The 6044-nt window shown below is 37.7% G+C and overlaps 1 protein-coding gene across 1 annotated transcript in view; it reads right to left on the minus strand.

The window, feature by feature from the left end:
• The window catches only part of LOC136027424 (ralBP1-associated Eps domain-containing protein 2-like), a 205828-nt gene that overhangs the window by 182614 nt on the left and 17170 nt on the right, over positions 1-6044 (minus strand). The window lies entirely within an intron of this gene.

A 6044-nucleotide genomic window follows, 5' to 3' on the forward strand; every position in this document is an offset into this window, starting at 1 on the left:
ACCAAAGCAACTTGACAAAAATTAACAACAAAACAGCTCGAAAAGTGATAAAAGACGTTTTTAGTTCAAACTAAACCACACTGTATATGTTGTCTGAATGATATTTCTGACCTTTTTCTCAAAACAAGTTTACATTCTTTTTATGGCACTTGGGATTAACCAAGTGACATATAGCAATCGCAAATTCTGTCGGTCTGTTTCGGTTTTGCTACTTTAGGCACTTCCGGGTAAGCTAGGAAGATGAAATTTGGGATGCTTATCAGGGACCGGACGAAATTAAATTAGAAATAGTCGTTTTCTCGATTTGACCATCTGGGAGGGCGGAGTGGGGGGCCGGTAAATTCGGAAAAAAATGATGTATTTTCGTACGAACGGTAGATCAGATCTTAATCAAATTTAATGTTTGGAAAGATATCATGTGTCAGAGCTCTTATTTTAAATCCTGACCTGATCTGGTGACATTGGGGGGAGTTAAGGGGCGAGCCTAAAATTTTGGAAAACACTTAGAGTGGAGGGATCGGGATAAAACTTGGTGGGAAAAATAAGCACAAGTCCTAGATACGTGATTGACATAAGCGGAACGGATCCGTTCTCTTTGGGGTAGTTGAGGGGGGAGGGGAGGGTTAATTCTAAAAAATTAGAAAAATGAGGTATTTTTAACTTACGAAGGAGTGATCGGATCTTCATGAAACTTCATATTTAGAAGGACCTCGTAACTCAGATCTCTTATTTCAAGTCTCAATCGGATCCAGCGTCATTGGGGGGGGGGGGGGGCAAAAATCTTAGAAAACACTTAAAGCGGAGAGATCAGGATGAAACTGGGCGGGAAGAATAAAAACAAGTCTAAGATATGTGACTGACATAACTGGACCGGATTCGCTCTCTTTGGTGGAGTTATGGGGGGGGGGGGTAATTCGAAAAATCAGATGTTTGTAACTTACGAACGGGTGACCGGATCTTAATGAAATTAGATATTAAAGGAGGAATCCATGTCTCAGAGCTCTTATTTCAAATTTCTACCAGATCTGTTGACATTCAATCGGAGGGGGAAATCGGAAATCTTGGAAAACGCTTGAAGTGGAGGGATCGGGATGAAGCTTGGTGGGTAGAATAAGCAAATGTCGTAGATACGCGATTGATGTAACCGTACTGGATTCGCTCTCTTTGGGGGTGTTAGGGGGTGGGGTTTAGTGCTGTGGCGAGTTTGGTCCTTCTGGACGTGGTAGGACGATGAAAATTGGTAGGCGTGTCAGTAAGCTGCACAAATTGACTTGATAAAGTCGTTTTCCCTGATTCAACCATCTGGGATTTATAACTTACGAGTGGGTCATCGGATCTTAATGAATTTTGATATTTAGAAGGACATCGTGGCTCAGAGCTCTTATTTTAAACCCTGACCGGCATTACGCCCTGAGTTTCCTTTTAAATCAATCTATTGATTCTTAGAATTTTGTTAGAGCTCATACCATATGAGCTCTTGGCTCTTCTGGCCTTTTCACAAGTACCATATGAGCTCTTAGCTCTTGTTTTTCCTTAAAAAGCTTGTAGTCTGATATTAAAGTTTCATCCACATTCATCTGTCTATAAACCCCAGGTCTCACATATGCTTAGCTTAACCTCAATGTCGTGACCTCTTGTAATAGAAAAAACAAATACTGATTGATCAAAACTTCCCAAAACATTAATAATGGTTTGTAACAGGGTCAGTGTTGTGTTTCTGCAAGCTGAGTCAGTGTTCACCAAGCTCCAAATTGGGCAATAGGAGAAATACCAGGAAGGTAAAACAGGACAAGCGCGCAAAAGCACAGGCTGGTGCCTATTAAGCTTTCTGGCTGAAGGATCAAGAAATAGTGATCAGCACCGCCGGTATAGACTGTCAAGTCTAGTGCCATTTCCTTTACCTTTTGATTATTTGAAAATTAATCATTAGCTAAACATGCGTTAAAGTTTTTGACGTTTTTATTAATTCCACTTCTCTATGACAATATTAAATAGTCATAAAAAAAGAAAAAAAAAGAAAAAGACTCATAAATTAGACAAAAATTATTTATTAGATACACCATTATTCAATGATTAATATCTTCTAGAACACCATGGATCCTTTTCATCGGATCATCTCTGGAACACCATTTTATTTCACCTTCCTCCCTTAGCTAGAAACAAGAAGTTTTGACTCCCAGATATATAAAAATTGATGCAGGACCTTTGTAGTTTATCAATTATTCTATATACATCTAAGTTCCTCTACATGCAGAATACCAGGGATGATCCTCTATAAATCATCAGCTAGTATGCTTAAGTCTTTATCCATCAGAAAAGACACGATCCTACTGCAATTATTTTTTCAGCGATCCTCATTTTAATGCATATCTAGAGGGTTCCTATCATTATCAATTCAATTGATATATATATATCATTATATATATATTGATATTGATAATGATTCAATGATATTGATATTGATATCAATTGATATTGATATCTTGATAATGATTCAATATCATTATCAAGATATATATATATACATATATATATTCCTTCTTTGACAACCCTTCTTTCTAACATACGTGTTCCGCATTCTTCAGCGCCAGGTACCTACGAATGGTAAAGCCGATATTGGCTATTATTATAACCAACTTGTGATGTGTATGAAAAGGGCAGAAGAAGCTGACGTACCTCGACAACGTATTCGTAAAAGAACACAAAAACCTATCTGGTCAATGGACCCTTGTTTAAAGTCGATAAAAAATAAAGCAAAATTATGGCTCCAGATATGGAATGAGTGTGGTCGGCCAAGTTCTGGGTGTGTCGCTGATATCAAACGTAAAACTAAAACCAATTATAAACGTTATCTTAGGTCGGCACGTTACCGCGGTATGGATTTCCCTGTAAGTAGGGAGGATTGGCGAAAAGTGATCAATTCTGACAAGATAAATGATGAAACTATGACAAGTAACTGCCTTCCAACTTCAGCTTGGTATAAACATTATTCTTCGATTTTTTCAGTGATTAATTATTCAGTGTATTCTGTGTATACTCGCCTTCTTACCCCCCTCTTTAGTACAACGTTTTCGCAACGCCATATAGTGCCCATATCTTTTTCTTCCGTAATTAATGCTGTTAAAAGTTTAAAATCTAATTCAATTGATAAGGATGGTATTTCTAAGATGCATATGCCGATTGAATGCACCCCCCTTATATCTCACTTTCAGCTTTTTTTTCAAATATGTCTATGTACTTCATATGTACCTGAGAGTTTTCTGTGTGGCACTGTTTCGTCAATTTTAAAAAGGGGAAAGTCACCGATTGATTGTTCTTGCTATCGACCTATTACTGTATCTTGTAATATTAGTAAGGTTTTTGAATATATCCTTCTACCATTTTTGACTAAAAATATTATTGAGGATGAGAACCAATTTGGTTTTCGGAGTGGGGTGGGTTGTCAGCATGCGCATAAGATTCTGTCTTCTCTTTTGGCTGATAATTCTTCCAAGGGAAATGGTCTTTATATTTGTGCTTTGGATCTTTCGGAAGCGTTTGATAGTGTGTTCCATAGTCAGCTCATTTTTTCTTTGTATAATTCTGGGGTCAATCTCTCTATTGTAATGCTTCTTAGGTTTTGGTATTCAAATTAGTTTCTTCAATTAGGATCTGCACCAGACACTATTATAAGAATGCGAAGAGGTGTTAGGCAGGGTGGTGTTCTGTCTCCTACGCTTTTTAAGATTTGTATTTCTAGTGTGCTGGCTAAGATTTCAGGTACATATCTTTCTGGTCTTGCGGATGTTTCTTATCTTGCGTATGCTGACGACTTGCTTCTGATTAGCCGTTCCAAAAAGGGTCTTTCCAATATGGTCTCTATAGTTTCTCATGCTATATTTCTATAGCCTTTCACTTAATATAGATAAATGTGAGTTTCTTCCCTATAACAGTACTACTGCTATTCCCCTTCACTGTAACAACTTCACTATCCCTCTTGTTGATTGTATTCGTTGGCTTTGTATCTCTATTACTAATAATCTTTCGAGCTTACGTCAGCGTACTGTTTGTGATATAAGTAAAAAGATTCAGATTAGTTATACAAAAATTGTTGCAAATAGAGGGAAGTATAATAGACGTGCGCTGGCTAAACTTTATTCTACTTTCTGTGATCATTCTGTCCTTTATGCTTCAGGTCTTTTCCCCCTTCTTAATAATGGTAATTTAAAAAAAAATTCGGATAAATTATTTCAAATTTTGCAAATTTCTTCTGTATCTTCCTCCTTGGACAAAAAACCGGACTCTTGTTAAAAAATTCTCAGTTCCTGATATAACTTTGAAGTTGGAGATTCTTCACAGAAAACTCTCTAGTACAGCTTCTGCGCGCCTATCCCCTCACCACCGTCTTATCCGTTTTTTTCGTTGACTATTTGTGTTTATTGTTTTTCTTTTTGTGCTTTTTTTATATTTATTCTTACTCCACCATATTTACTTTATGTATCGTGTGGGTGAAAAAAAAAATATATATATATCTTAAATCTGTCCTGCTAAGTAGTTGCTGCACTGGTTTGAGAATTCTTTGTCCATGGGGTACGGGTTCAATCCCAGGCGTAGCCAGGTCGATCCTGCTGAGCCATCCTGGCTAAGAGGTTGCCGCATTGGTTTGATAATTCTTTGTTCATGGGGCACAGGTTCGATCCCAGGCGTAGCTCGCTGTTTGGTTTGGAACGGGGGTCAGTGGCGTGACTCTGTGAGCTCAGCAAGAGTCGACCCAGCCCTAAGTGGGTACCTGGAGAAATCTGGGGAAGATATGCGGGAAGGGTGGGTAAAGGCACAGGATGGTTGGCCCCCATCCTCCCATTGCACTTCTTGGCTGAAGGGCCGCGAAATGGAGATCAACACCACCGGTTTGAGCCTTAAGGGTCTAGTGCCGTCTTACTTAATTAAAGTGTGAATGTGGTTTTTTACTTCCTAAAATCGTTTCTTTGTGACGCCTTGGGGGCCCTGCATAAGGTGTTTACATGAGCACTTTTCAACAGGCATGAACTCGCGGCTTTTACGCCCTTCTCCTAGCGTAATAGCACATCTGTCCCTAGCTAAAAGACTTCAGGCAAAAAGAAGGCCAAGCGGTGGTCTAGCCGTCTTGGCAAATTGCCAATTAGGACTACTTGAAATGCGTGATTGCTATCTTGCCATAAATATTGATGAAATTACTTTAGATAATACCTATTTTCCATCAAATTACAGAGACGAAGCCTCCGAAAGAAAACTTGCTATTGCTTTCAGAGAAGTATCCAAGTTGATAAAAAAATATTTAAAAGATGTGTATACTTATCGGTGACTTCGATTGTGACTTACTCCAGAATTCAAGTGATGGATCTTTTCTTTCTATTTTGCCAAACGGTTACAAGGTCATTCAAAAAAAAAAAAAAAAATTACACGTTTATTTGAATTTCTGAAAGTACCTCTACCCTTAAGCATGCAGTATTGCTACATCATCCTGTCCCTTCGTATCCATCTGTCCCTCTCAATTCCCATAAGTGGTACCTATTCTTCTGAATCTGGTAAAAGAAAATTCAAATTTGTTCATCTTAAGTTTTAGGGAAATATTGACGAGGATGTTTTCCAAGTGGAGTGCAACGACATATTGGATAAAATCCAAGTTCCGTTTCAGCTCCTTCAATGGCAACCCGGGATGAACCAGTCTGCTATACGGAATAAACTTAATTTTGGCTGTGCAAAAATTATCCATACTCTATAAATAGCCGAGATGTAAGCTCTACCTCCAGGAAAGTGTGGACCGGACACCAAGAAGCTTTTTTGGCCTAGAAACAAAAGCCGCGTGTAGCATTTTGTCATAAACTGGTTTTCCAAATGCATTTTACGTTATAAATTATAAAAAAGTTTTATAAATTATGGAAATTATAAAACATTATAAAATTATAAAAAAATTAAAAATTAAATTTTTTTTATAAATTATAAAAAAGTTTGTAAAAGTCAATAAACTGACGGGTGTAAAATAGAACTTGTTTCATATTGGACATAATCCCATACATAATTGAATA

This window comes from Artemia franciscana, chromosome 5 (assembly GCF_032884065.1).
Source record: "Artemia franciscana chromosome 5, ASM3288406v1, whole genome shotgun sequence".
Taxonomy (NCBI): domain Eukaryota; kingdom Metazoa; phylum Arthropoda; class Branchiopoda; order Anostraca; family Artemiidae; genus Artemia; species Artemia franciscana.